Below are 14993 nucleotides of genomic sequence, written 5' to 3'. Positions count from 1 at the left end.
CCATTATAGAGGATTTCAAGGTACCAACATAATTCACTGAGCTGAAGTTTGGGGACTTGGAAGAATCTTTTAAGCATCTTTTAAACCATCAGATCATTTAAGTCATTGCTGGCCAGGTTTAGCACACCACTGTCAAAAGATCTGTTCCTAGAATCTGTCTAAGGAAATGGCTAATGTTTTGGTATTAGATTAATTGAGGTCAGTTGCTAGTATTTTTATTACTTATTTTATTATTTTATTATTGCATATTATTACTTATTTATTTACTTATTATTTATTTTTTAATTATTTTTTATTTTTTTATTGGTTCACTGTATTCATACATCATAGTGGGATACAAACTTTTGTAGACATACATGCACATATCACCCAGTCAGCCCCCACCAGATCCCCACCCCATTCTCTCCCCATTCCTCCTTCCCATGCTTGGCTTAGTGGTTGACATCTAGTATTATAGCAATTTACCCAAAATTAAAAATGATAATCTCACATAACAGTTTCATTTGTCTGATACCAAGCTTTTGATGACTTAGAGATAAAATTTCAATATTTCTTTTTGCTTTCTTTCTTACCAGAGAATTTTTTTTCTATTTTTTAGGTGAAACTATCATATATTTATATATTTATTTTTCAGAAAAATCTATCCTAATATGGAATATGTATTCAGGATACCCAAAATAATCTTGAAAAAGAACAAAGATAGAAGATATATATTTTCTGATTTCAAACCATATAAAGCTACAATAATTGAAACAGTGTAGTACTGTTCTAAAGGCAGATATATAAACATTGGAGTTAAATACAAGCCTAGAGCTAAATTCTTCCCTATATTGTCAAGTTATTTTTGACAAGGTTTCCATGAACATTTGGTGGTGGAAATAATAATCTTTTAACTAAATATAGTAGAAAAATAATAATTACATGGAAAAGAATAAAATTGGACCCTTACCTAATCCCATATACAAGTATTAACTCAAAATAGATAATAGACCTAAATATAAATCTTAAGACTATAAACTTTTAGGAGAAAATCTGGGTCATAAAACCTCACAACATTGAAATTGGCAGTGATTTCTTGGATATGATTTCAATGGCACAGGCAACAGAAGAGTATACAAACTCCCTAAAAAAAAAAAAAATTGTATATCCAAAGACAATGTAAACAGAGTTAACAGTTACTAATAGAATGGGATAAAATATTTCCAAATGCTATATCTGAAGGTATACTAATATTCCAACTAGAAATCCTAAAAATTAACAACAATAAAGGCAAACAATACCCTTTAGAGATAGGTAAAAGACTAACATAAATAATGAATCTCCACAGATAACCAATCTTAGTTGTCTGTTGGATGGAAAATCTTGTTTCTCTAGTTCTGGAGTGTGTTACCTATTTCTTCTTTGTAGTTAATCTCTTTGAGTATTTTCTCTAGCGCTGGTTTTGAAGACATAAATTCCTTCAGTTTCTGTTTGTCATGGAAGCTTCTTATTTCTCCATCTAATTTGATAGAAAATTTTGCTGGGTAGGAAATTTTTGGCTGGAAGTTGTTTTCTTTCAGAGTTTGGAATATGTTACTCCAAGCCCTTCTGGCTCTCATGACTTGGTTTGGGAAGTCTGGAGTGATTCTAATTGGTTTGCCTCTGAATGTCACTTGGCCCTTTGCTTTTGTTGCCTTTAAGATTCTCTGCTTGGCTTCCACATTGGTCATTTTGACAATTATGTGGCGTGGGGATCCTCTTCTCCAATCCTGTCTAAAGGGAGTTCTATAAGTTTCCTGGATCTGTGTATCAACCTCTTGCTCTATGTTTGGAAAATTTTCTGCTATTACTTCCTTGAAGAGATTGTTGATCCCTTTGGTTTCACTTTCTTTTCCCTCCTCTATTCCAATTATTCTTAGGTTAGCTCTCTTAAAATGGGCCCATATTTCTTCAATATCAGATTCCTGCTGTCGGATATTTTTTTCTAGATTAGAAACTATGCGTTCATTTTTGGAATGATCATCTTCTAAGAGCGAGATTCTGTTCTCCATGTGGTCTAATCGGTTGTTTGTGCTTTGAATTGAGGCCTTTACTTCATTAATTGCATCCTTTATCTCTTTTTGGCTCTCTCTGAGTTATTTTTGAAGCACCTCTATTATTTCTACAGTTATTTTCCTGATTTGATCTTCTAGAAATCTCTGATTTTCTGTTTTATCGGGTTCTGATGTTGTGGGGTTGTGGGCATTCATTGCTCCAGTATTATTCCTCTTTCCCATGATTTTGGAGGTTTGTGCCTTCTCTGGGTTCTTCCCTTGGGTCACTATGACTTCACTTAAGGTGCTCTGGATCTCGAGTCAGTAGTATCTCTGACCCCACTACTCCTTTACTGGGTTGTATCACAGAGTCTCCGACCCAGGGAGTCGATAGAGGCTGCTTTAAACTATGGGGGGGTGCCAGGTTGCACGTTCTCCTATGGTGTGATATCTCTGCCACCGCCCCTCCCCCACTGGGTCAAGTCCCAGGGAGTACAGTACTGGGATTTCTCCTCTGTGGCCCGCAATTTGACTCACTGTTCTTGATTGCGCAGATGTAGCTGTACTGGCCTCGCTGAATTCGGTGCTGCTGCCGCCGGTGGCAATATGGCGCCGCTGCTATGCCCTTGGCTGTGGGGCTGGTGTTTTTTTTCTTGGTTTTGATTTCCACTCTGAATCCCTGCAGTGTGTGCTGAGCTCGGCCACTGGGAGCTTTAGATGCTCTCTGCGCGGAGAAATCCTGCCTGGCTGTTCTGCAGTGGCTCACCTCGGCTAAAAGCAGTGCCGTGAATTCGCTGGTGCCACCGGCAGTATGGCGCTGCTGCCGCGTCTGCCACGGCCTCGGGTGTGAGGCCTGTGTATCTCCTCTCTGGCTCTGTTCTCAGTCTGCTTTCTCTCTGGAGCCTGGTGATTTTTTGTTTCACTGGTGATGGTGTTTTCTGGTTATGAAAGGCACTGATTTTGTCGTAATGGAGATTTGTTGTTAGCGGGGCTCTTAAGCCCCGCTTTTCTCGGTCGCCATCTTCCCGGAAGTCCCCTAACTGTTTTTCTTTACATTATCCTTTCTCTTCTTCAATATCCCCACTTTTTTTTTTTTGGCAGTACTGTGGATGGAACCCAGGAATATTCTGTCTCTAAGCTGCACCCTCAGCTCTATTTTTAATTCTTTATTTTGAAACAGGGTTTTACTGAGTTGGAAAGGGCTTCACTAAGTAGCTAAGACTGTCTGCAAACTGTGATCCTCCTGCCTCAGCCTCCCAAATGCTGGGATTACAAGTTTGCATCATCACACCTGGCTTCAATGTCCCCCTTTTTAAAAGGCTCCAGACCCACAAAAATAAATAAATAAATAAATAAATAAATAAATAAATAAAAGGTTCAGCGCATCTTACTAAACCTACCTCCACATTCTTAAGGACCACCGGAAATCAAGAATACTTAATTTGCCTTTCCCTTAAAACATCTGTATGATTTCTCTGGATAAGTACCAAATTTTCATAAACCTCATTGTGCTTATCTCTTTATTGAGACGAAAAAGAATTTTTGTACAAATTGAAGAAGGGAATGCATATAAAGCATTTGCCAAGGAGATTTTCTTTCATATATGTTATTACATCACAGTTCTGGATGAATGTATTTTCCCACATGAGTGCTTTTGTCATTGGTAATTTTGCATTTATTATTTTGAATGAGTCATTTTGTCATTTTTTTCCCATGGACAGAAGCCCAGGAAAACCTGCAGCCTCTCTGGAGTTGCTGGGATAGAAGGCTTAAGAGGCCACTAATCTCTGATAGTTATATGGCATCAAGTGGCTAGTCGTTGCACTGCTTAGCCACGGCCAGAGTGCTATTGTGAAGAGCATGATTGTTCACAAGATCTGCTAAGAATAGGAATTAGATTATAAAAAGGGAAGCTTCACTGCTTGGGGATTGTCAAACCATCAAATTCCTAGATAGAGGCAAAGTTTTGTGACAAAGTAAAAACATAGCATGTCTCTGTCCCTGTGTTAGCCTGGCTATGAACAAAAGAATGTTATAGCAGCCTATTAGGACATAACATAAGCTTTTGTCAGAGAAAATTCAGTGCTTGTAAGTTTTTAGGAAACACACAGTCACATTTTTGGTTCTTGATTTGGAGGGTCAGGTCTCAATCATGAAAAAAAAAATGAAAATAACATGAGCTTTTACAACTTGCATTTTTTTCTGAATCATTTTGATTAAATGAAATGACTTTTAGGAAATTGAAAAATCCCTTAAAAGACTCATTCAGTAAGAAGATATGAATCAACACATGTAGTGAATTGAGAAGAAAGAAACCTACATGCACTGAACCTCAGCCACCCTAACTTTGTTTTGGGTTATATGGCAGATTTTTTTTCACACCTATTCTATGTGATCTTTACAACAATTTCATGAGGTCAGTACCTTTAGGTGAATCTTATAAATGTTGACTTGGATGTTTGAAACTTAGTTTAATAATGATATCATCTTTGGGGTTTGCTGACCAAGCACTCAGAATGTGTTTTCTAAGGATAGTCAGTTCTGCTAATTAGAGGGCCTTTTCTTAGGTTGAACAACTGAGGACACTGGATAAGCACTGTTGAAAGTTGGAGCTAGTTCAGAGCTGAATTATGGTGTCTAATAAAATAAAGAAGAATTTGAAGTGCTTAGAGAAAAATATTGACAAAAAAGCACTAAGTTAGAGAAAATGATTTTTTTCTTGCATTAGGCAAAGCAAAAAGGAAACTTCAGTGACAAGAGGGGAGAGGGAATTCAGAAAATTTTTATCTTTGCAAAGAACATTTCTATTTTGTCCTCTTATAGATGTGTGATGTAATCTCTCTGCCATGCTTCCTATTATATTTTTAGTAAAATATGTTTCTAATCAAAACTCTGGTGCAAGTGAATTACTCCAAAGTTATAAAGAAGCTCAAGTGTCTGAATCCAATTGTTGCAAGATTACCAATGAAGCAGCACTTAACTGTGTGTGTGTGTGTGTGTGTGTTTGTGTGATATTCTCAATGCCTAGAACATGTTTAAAAGATATAACTCTCAAGGTATGTTGAGTTTAATTCAACTAAACAGATAAAAAACTCTAGAATGAGAGGTAAGTTCAACACAAGGACAGCAAGAATTTTATCTAAACATCCATTATAGTTATCTCTCTTTTCATCAGTAAAATGAGATTCTTGGGTTATCTGTTCAATGGATTTATTCAGATCTTTCATTCTTTATTCCAAGAGCCACTTTGGTTCTTCTTGAGACACAGCAAGGCCTTTTATTTCAGAGTCTTTCCCATTGTGGTAAACAAGACACCAAAAGATTGTTTGCTCAGAATTTCCAGTGTGTGTTGGGATTCTTGTCTTAGTGGATTGGTTCCTTGACCCCTAAGGCTACTGCTAAGGTTTGAACAGAAGACCTCGTTGTGCCCTGTGAGATCAATATCAAGAGACAATCTGTGTTCCCTCAACTTTCTACCACATCTTTTCTCAGCTTTCATAAGTGTTGCTGCAGAAAATTAAGTCTCAAGAGAAGAGCTTTGGCATGTAAAACAGTACCCAAAGTTGTGTATTAAAATAAATTCTGACTAATTTAATCACTTGTGCATTTTTCCCTAATACTTAACATATATATTAATGCCAGGACCCATACAATGCCTGAACAAAATGGAAACACAGACAAACATGATCTTTGCTCTATTATTGCTTAGGTCTAGGAAGAGAGATAGGCAAAAAAATTAAACAATCATAAATGATTCTGTAGGAAACTATAGAATGGGATTATGGAGAAGAGTCACATGCTCTGGACTTAGGTACACAAATAGAACATAAAGTCTAAGAAGAGAAGTAGGAGATGAACAGGACTTAGAGTACAAAGAAGACACTTCCTTATTTGCTTTTATTGGTGAATTATATTCTCACAATATCATATAAATTATGTTGACAGTCACATACATACAGAACTTAAGACAATGCTAAACATAGAAATCATCCCCTTGTGCTCTAAAGGGAATATAGTAGCTTTGTATATTCAATCCCCTCCCCCCAAAAAAAAAAAATCAGCCTGGATAGAGCACAGACCTGGCAAGAAGTATGAAACAATGAAACTAAAGAAATGGCCTGTGTCAAACCCTTCAAATTTTTGGGAATCAATTTAGATTATACCCTCTGGTCAATGATGAACAATTTGCAAACTGTACTTTTAGAAGTTCCCCCTTTGCTGGACCTCAGAGAAAGTTTTAGTTGATAGCAAGGAAGGAAGGCATGAGACAAGAGATGATGGTCCATGGACCAAAATTGTGTCCATAAAAGTGGGGTAAGCTGTCGTGACTCAGATATAGTGAGTAGAGCATTTAAGTAAATTAGTGGTTTTAATTACTCTCTTCTCTTCTTGATCTAGTCTGTATTTCTTGCATTTAATGGCTTAAATGTTGATACCATCCAAAGAGAAGATGTCTATTTATGATATCTCAATGCTATAAATTACATGTTTCTCTTGTCCTAATAGTCTAACATCTTCAGCCTTTTCTTTATCCAGTCATACATTTATTAAGTACCTACTATATACTAAGCACTAATTTAGATATTAAAGAGCTAATAGGAAAGTAATGATATTGTTCTCATGAAGCTTGTACTCTACTTAGTATTTAAGACAAAACACATGTAAATAAATGAATAAAAATCTCAGATGTTCTAAGAGCCATAACACAGGGTGATAAAGTAGAAAAAAGTGGTTACTTCACATTAGGGATGGGATAAAGTTCCTCACAGAATTGACAAAAAAGCTGAGATCTGAGACCTGAGGAACTCACACAAATATCAGGATGAAATGGGAGGCTGAGACAGGAGGATCGCACAGATTTGAAGCCATCCTCAGCTACTGAGTGAGGCTCTCAGCAACTTAGTGAAACCCTGTTTTCAAATAAAGTATAAAATACGTCTGGTAGTATAATCCAGAAGTAGAAAAGCCCCTGGGTTCCACCCCCAATACCACACAAAAAATATCTGGGTGAAAGATTTTATAGAAGAGAGAAGAATCAGGGCAAGTGCTTTAAAGTGAGATATTGCCCCTGACCATACTATTTAATTTTATAACCTAGCACTGGCTGACACTTAATTCTGACCCTATTCATAATCTTTATTTTTTTCTATTCTGAAAAGAAGTATTCACTTTATAACATGCTATACCCTTTAGTTATTTTTTCTTTACTGTTTATCAGTGCTACTTTATTGGAATGTAAAGTTCCGGGAGGACAGCTTTCATCACTGACACATTCCCAACACCTGAAAGAGTTGCTATACACATATGCTGCTAAATATTTTGTAAGTAAATGCACAAAAGAGTAAATAATAAATAAAACAGAGAAAGAAAGAAAATGTGATGTTAGTATCATGTGTGCTGAGGAGTGAGTTACAATCTGAAACAGGAATGGCAATATAAATCATTCACAGAACTTTCAACCATGCTAGAGTTTGATTCTTATTTTAATGGTGTTTAATTTTTTTTTTTTTTTTGTGGCACTGAAAATTGAATGCATTGGAATTTTACCTGTGGGCTTTTTACTTCTTTAAGACAAAACACATGTAAATAAATGAATAAAAAAAGCACTTTTTACTTCTTTATTTTTTATTTGGAATCAAGGTCTTGCTACATTGCTGAGGCTGGGCTTGAACCTGTGAGCCCCTCCCAAGCACTGGGATTACTAGAAGATTTTGGGTGGGAAAGTAAAGACGTTATATTTACATTTTTAACAGATCAATCTGGGTGCTGCGCTGAGAATTTTAGGTCATATGTGAAGAATGGAAGGGGAGACATCTCCTAAGGAGGAAAGGCTTTAGTGACTTATGTGCCCACAACCTCAGCCTTAATGGAATTCTCAGTGTTCAAGTATAGTTTACATTAATTCTACAGTAATGCATTATGGGGGATCTGCCAACTTCCTTTCCACTGGCATAGCTGAAGGTAACAGCAGCCTGGAGCCAAAGGAAGAGCTAATTTTTGGGAGCATCTTTTATGCCAAGAAGACATAAACATGCTTGAGAAATGCAGCCTTGATTAAAAATACATGGACATTCTGTGAATCTAAGCTGAAGACATATGGCCTTTGATTGCCTGGCATTTTCCATTCATACAAGAACATTATGGTGCTGCATTATAGATGAGAAGACACATTTCAATATCTTAAACAGAGAGGCTCTTTGTGTTTTTTCCTTTCACTACCCACCCACCAGACCCCATCACATTGTTTGCTCAGAGTTTGAACTGCTCAATTAAGTCCCCATTAATGGTACTTTCAATTTTGCCATAGGAGTGATTGTCACAGCCTTGGCTGTAGCCTTTCTTCATGCACATGAAGTCTTGCTTCACCCTGAATACAAAATGTCCCCTTCTTGCTGGAATTTTCTCTTCCACATTTCCTTTACCGTATGCTTTCTGCTCTACCTAATACACATCCATTTCAACCTTGAAAAGGTGAATTAATTAAATTTTACATAAGGGATCCACCATATGCATTTTCTGTTTCTTTCTGTTTGAGGATAACCAAATTATTGGTCCACTTTCCTCATTGCAAAGACAAGACAGCGTACCAGTTGTGAATGTGGATTTAATCATAATAAAACATATACAGAAAAGGCATTAGTAACAATTGTGATCTAGCACAAACCAGCTGTGAGATCTTGCATCTTACTACTGGATACCTTTGGTCCATGATTTTTTTTTTTTTTATGATGGGGATAATTGTAGTTCTTTCCAATTATGTGGATACTAAGAGGTAGTGCCATGAAGGAAACTTTATACAGAGTTTAGTTAAGTGCTTGGGACTTTGAAATTCCCTTAGAAATTCTAGTAATTACAGTGAAATTCTAGTAATTACAGTTATAGCCTTATTCATATATATATATATATATATATATATATATATGAGATACTTCATTAATGTTTTTCTTCTACAAATTATGGGAAGTTATGATACATTACAGTAATAAATATGCCAGTTGAGTTCTCTTTCTTCCTCTTTGAGAGCTTTCTCTATTTCTCCAAGTGAGAAGATTCCTTTATCCTCCTAGAGTATGTATTTTTGCACCCCTTATGCACTAATTTAGCATGGCATAGGGATTAATACCAACTGTGTAGAAGCCAAATTACTTTTCATTTGGGCTAAAGCTCCATTTCCAAAAATTGTAATTCAAAAGGTTCGTAGTGGAGCTTGGGAATCAGGAAATACATGTCTTGAGTATGTTTACTTTAATCCTTGATATTAATACAGGAGATTCCTAGATCTTGCTAAAACAAATACTGAAGTGAAGGTTATAAGACATGGTCAATGAAGCAATTCAGTTTTGCTGAATCATAACTACGTCTCTTGGTGTCTCCAGGTCATCTATTTAAATCAGTATAAACCCAAAGACTTTTTTTTTTGCTGTGGTTCGAATGTGTCCCCTCAAAGTAATGTGTGGTTAACTGGTTCCCAATGCAGTGATGTTGGGAGATGGGCCACACGGTAGGAGATTAGGAGAGGAGGGATCTGACCTCATGAGTATTATCAAATGGACCTCTCTCCAGGTAGACTTCTCTGTATCATTATGCAGTGAACTTCATTATGTCTTGATGCATCCTGAGGCAACACCAGATACTCAGCAGATACTTGGGACATGCTCATGGACCCTCTGGCCTCCAAAACCTTGACCCAAATAAACCTCTATTGTATTAAAATGTAAACAAAAACAAAAAATCAGCCCATTTTGTACACTTTACATCGTCTTACTTACTTTCCTAATGAATGCAATGTTGTACTTTTTTTTTTTTTGCTGTACTGGGGATGGAACCCAGGGACATTCCACCTCTGAGCTACACCCCCAGTCCCATTTTTTTTTTTAATTTTGAAACAGAGTCTCATAAGTAGTGGAGGGCCTCACTAAGTAACTGAGACTGCTAATGCTGTACTTCTTAGAATATGTATTTTTGTAGATCAGAATATCTGGGGCTGAGAACTCAGTTTTAGTTTATTTTAAAGCTCCCAAGTGTTCCAATGTGTATCCTCCTATATTTGTAATTTAATTGATCTGAAGTGCAGCATGGGCCACTGGGACTTAAGTCTTTTAAAGTACAGTAGGTTAAATAGTGTACTTTGATTAAATAGCATTCTTCCAATATCCCTGTCCTCTTGGAACTCCAGAGTGTAACCCTATTTAAAAGTAAAATATTAACAGGTAGGAAGTTAAGATATTTTGAAACTGAATTTCTCTAATTTTCTGAGATTCTCACTGAACTACTTAGGATGCCCTCAAACCTATACTCCTCTTGTTTCAGCCTCCCAGGTAGTGGGATTTACAAGTGTGCACCACCATGCCCAACCATATTGGTTGATTTTAATATATGGTTAAGTTTGGTGACTGCAATTGTGGGTTACTTGTGTTGAATGACATCACATTATCTTGGCTTCTACTACTCCATCATGGCAAGAATCCCCTTTTCCATGTCTCACATAGCTGTTCTCTTTCAGATACAAATGTTACAAATGTTAGATCATAGAAACTTTTAAATTTTTTTAATTGGTGCATTGTAGCCATACATCTTAATGGGGTACAAGATGGTAGAGGTATATAACCTTTTAAAGATCTCTTATGAGTCTCATGGAACAACTAGGGCCTTCCTCACGTCTTAAGAATCATATAACCAGGTTTCTCTCTCCCCCTTTTCTTTCTTTCTTTCTTTCTTTATTTCTTTTTTTTTTTTTTTGGCTTTCCTTTCTTTAAAAACATTTCCTGTCTGAGAATTCCAAAGAGAAGATTTTCAAAGAGAAAAAGCACAACCATTACAGATGAGAAAATGCTCTTGAAACTTATTAGATTGTGACTCATACCCCTGAAAGGAACTAATACCTTAATTTCATATTTCTCTGCTCAAATGCAGACCAAGGCGTAAACTGAAATGAAACTTTACACTAATGGCTTCTTAATTATACCCATCTAAAAGCAATTACCTGAGTTTTAGCAGATACAAAGTTAGGGTTGATGGGACCAGCAGATGAGAAATAAGATGAAAGGTCATCTGCAAAAAAAGATCAGTGAAGAGGAGATAAAACACAGCAAGGAGAGAAAGACTATCCATAGATAAGTAAAGGTTGGTACATAAAACACAGTGAGGGGAGAGAGAAAATATCCAGAAATAAGTAAAGGTTAATACATTTCCAACAATAGTGTGCTCTGGTTTCTGAATCAGTTTTGTCCCTTTATCCCCTGTTAAAAATGAGGTTAAAGAAGAAATATTTTATTTCAAGATAGAAATGGACCTTGTTACTTGAACTAGAATTACTTGGCACCATATTTTTAAGCCAAAAATTTACTAGTTGAACCAGGATTGTAAGGCAAATAGATTGAATAAAAATTCTTGGCATGTAATCCATTAAAAACAATATGTGGAATGAGCTCAATTCTCAAACTCATGCATAGCACTCTGTGTGGTGTGGTTGTGTGTGTGTGTGTGTGTGTGTGTGTGTGTGTGTGTATACACATGTATGCACAGATATGAAGAATATTCATTAAAATGCTCAATGTTTTCTGAGTGAGCTAGTTAGATGGTGCTTGATATCATAAATGTGTTTCTCAATTTTGTGTACAGTATTTGACGTAAGCACGTATTTCTTGTGAAAAACAGGGAAATTCTGAAAATAAAAACCAGATATAAATGAGACAATCTAGTTAAAAAAAAGTCAAGTTAAATTTATTACACTTACCTCCATTTCAAAGGAACTGAGTTTTGGATTTCATTCTAGGAACAAGCTTGACACACTTCTCATTATAAAGCAGGTCACAAACTGAAACACAGGGGCCATAACCTCTTTCATGGAGTATGTTTTATTTGGGTCTATATGTTCAATAAGCTTATTAACTGACTTATTTATTTAGTGTTACTGAGGATTGAACCTAGGACTTTTGACCTCCGAGCCAAACCCCTAGCCTTATTATATATTTTATTTTGAAACAGGGTCTCACTAAGTTGTTGAAACTGATCTTGAACCTGTGATCCTTTTATTTTAGCATTCCAAGTATTGACATTACAGGTGTGTATCACTATACATAATAAATTTTATAAAAGTTTTATAAAGTTTACTTTTTTATTTGCATAAGAAACCTCTGTGGTAACTTTTTTAATGTTTATTTTTATACTTTTATGGAGCATTGTTCTATTATAGTATAATATAATATAGGTTGGAGTGATAGTAAGATACCTGACAGAACACTTGGTGGGCTCTACCCTGGATCCTTCTCCATTCTTCCTTTCCTATTAAGATTGACATTACTATTCTCACATATGTACCCAATGCCAGTGTAAATGATTTCTTCATTTACCCACCTTTCCCTAGACCACCTTCTTGGCTCCACTGGATATTTTTGTCCATTATCTGAATCCCTTTGGTATCGCAATTACTCCTTAGCTTCCACATTTGATAGAAAACATATGACTGTTCACTTTATGTGACTAGTTAATTTCACTTAAGAGCGTTATCCAGGTCTATTCATTTTCCTGCAAATGACATAATTCTATTCCTCTTTAGTGCTGAGTAGAATCACATTGTTTCAAAATCCCATGATTTGGATATTGTGTATTACACTGCTATAAACATGGATTTGCATATATTCTTGAGAACTTTTACGCCTGTTTTATAGATGACATTGACACTTACTGATATAAAAGTCTGAAGATTGCGGCAGCAGCAGCAAATTCACCGAGGCCAGTACAGCTACATCTGCGAACTCAAGAACAGTGAGTCAAATTGAGGGCCACAGAGGAGAAATCCCAGTACTGTACTCCCTGGGACTTGACCCAGTGGGGGAGGGGCGGTGGCAGAGATATCACACCATAGGAGAACATGCAACCTGGCACCCCTCCATAGTTTAAAGCAGCCTCTATCGACTCCCTGGGTCGGAGACTCTGTGATACAACCCAGTAAAGGAGTAGTGGGGTCAGAGATACTACTGACTCGAGATCCAGAGCACCTTAAGTGAAGTCATAGTGACCCAAGGGAAGAACCCAGAGAAGGCACAAACTTCCGAAATCATGGGAAAGAGGAATAATACTGGAGCAATGAATGCCCACAACCCCACAACATCAGAACCCGATAAAACAGAAAATCAGAGATTTCTAGAAGATCAAATCAGGAAAATAACTGTAGAAATAATAGAGGTGCTTCGAAAATAACTCAGAGAGAGCCAAAAAGAGATAAAGGATGCAATTAATGAAGTAAAGGCCTCAATTCAAAGCACAAACAACCGATTAGACCACATGGAGAACAGAATCTCGCTCTTAGAAGATGATCATTCCAAAAATGAACGCATAGTTCCTAATCTAGGAAAAAATATCCGACAGCAGGAATCTGCCATTGAAGAAATATGGGCCCATTTTAAGAGAGCTAACCTAAGAATAATTGGAATAGAGGAGGGAAAAGAAAGTGAAACCAAAGGGATCAACAATCTCTTCAAGGAAGTAATAGCAGAAAATTTTCCAAACATAGAGCAAGAGGTTGATACACAGATCCAGGAAACTTATAGAACTCCCTTTAAACAGGATTGGAGAAGAGGATCCCCACGTCACATAATTGTCAAAATGACCAATGTGGAAGCCAAGCAGAGAATCTTAAAGGCAACAAAAGCAAAGGGCCAAGTGACATTCAGAGGCCAACCAATTAGAATCACTCCAGAATTCCAAACCAAGTCATGAGAGCCAGAAGGGCTTGGAGTAACATATTCCAAACTCTGAAAGAAAACAACTTCCAGCCAAAAATTTCCTACCCAGCAAAACTTTCTATCAAATTAGATGGAGAAATAAGCTTCCATGACAAACAGAAACTGAAGGAATTTATGTCTTCAAAACCAGCGCTAGAGAAAATACTCAAAGAGATTAACTACAAAGAAGAAATAGGTAACACACTCCAGAACTAGAGAAACAAGATTTTCCATCCCACAGACAACTAAGATTGGTTATCTGTGGAGATTCATTATTTATGTTAGTCTTTTACCTATCTCTAAAGGGTATTGTTTGCCTTTATTGTTGTTAATTTTTAGGATTTCTAGTTGGAATATTAATATACCTTCAGATATAGCAATTGGAAATATTTTATCCCATTCTATTAGTAACTGTTAACTCTGTTTACATTGTCTTTGGATATACATTTTTTTTTTTTAGGGAGTTTGTATACTCCTCTGTTGCCTGTGCCATTGAAATCATAACCAAGAAATCACTGCCAATTTCAATGTTGTGAGGTTTTATGACCCAGATTTTCTCCTAAATGTTTATAGTCTTAAGATTTATATTTAGGTCTATTATCTATTTTGAGTTAATATTTGTATATGGGATTAGGTAAGGGTCCAATTTTATTCTTTTCCATGTAATTATTATTTTTTAACAATATTTAGTTAAAAGATTAATATTTCTACCACCAAATGTTCGTGGAAACCTTGTCAAAAATAACTTGACAGTATAGGGAAGAATTTAGCTCTAGGCTTTTATTTAACTCCAATGTTTTATATATCTGCCTTCAGAATAGTACTACACTGTTTCAATTATTGTAGCTTTATATGGTTTGAAATCAGAAAATATATATCTTCTAGCTTTGTTCTTTTTCAAGATCGTTTTGGGTACCTAGAGTCCATATTTCACAGTAGGATAGATTTTTTTCTGAAAAATAAATATATAAATATATGATAGTTTCACCTAAAAATAGAAAAAAAAATATTCTCTGGTAAGAAAGAAAGCAAAAAGAAATATTGAAATGTTATCTTTAAGTCATCAAAAGCTTGGTATCAGACAAATGAAACTGTTATGTGAGATTATCATTTTTAATTTTAGATAAATTGCCATAATACTAGATGTCAACTACTAAGCCAAGCATGGGAGGGAGGGATGGGGAGAGAATGGAGTGGGAATTGGGTGGGGGCTGACTGGGAAAAGTGTGCATGTATGTCTACAAAAGTATGTATC

This window comes from Muscardinus avellanarius, assembly GCF_963383645.1.
Source record: "Muscardinus avellanarius genome assembly, chromosome: 13".
In the NCBI taxonomy this organism is placed as follows: domain Eukaryota; kingdom Metazoa; phylum Chordata; class Mammalia; order Rodentia; family Gliridae; genus Muscardinus; species Muscardinus avellanarius.
Note: the sequence above shows the minus strand (reverse complement) of the source record.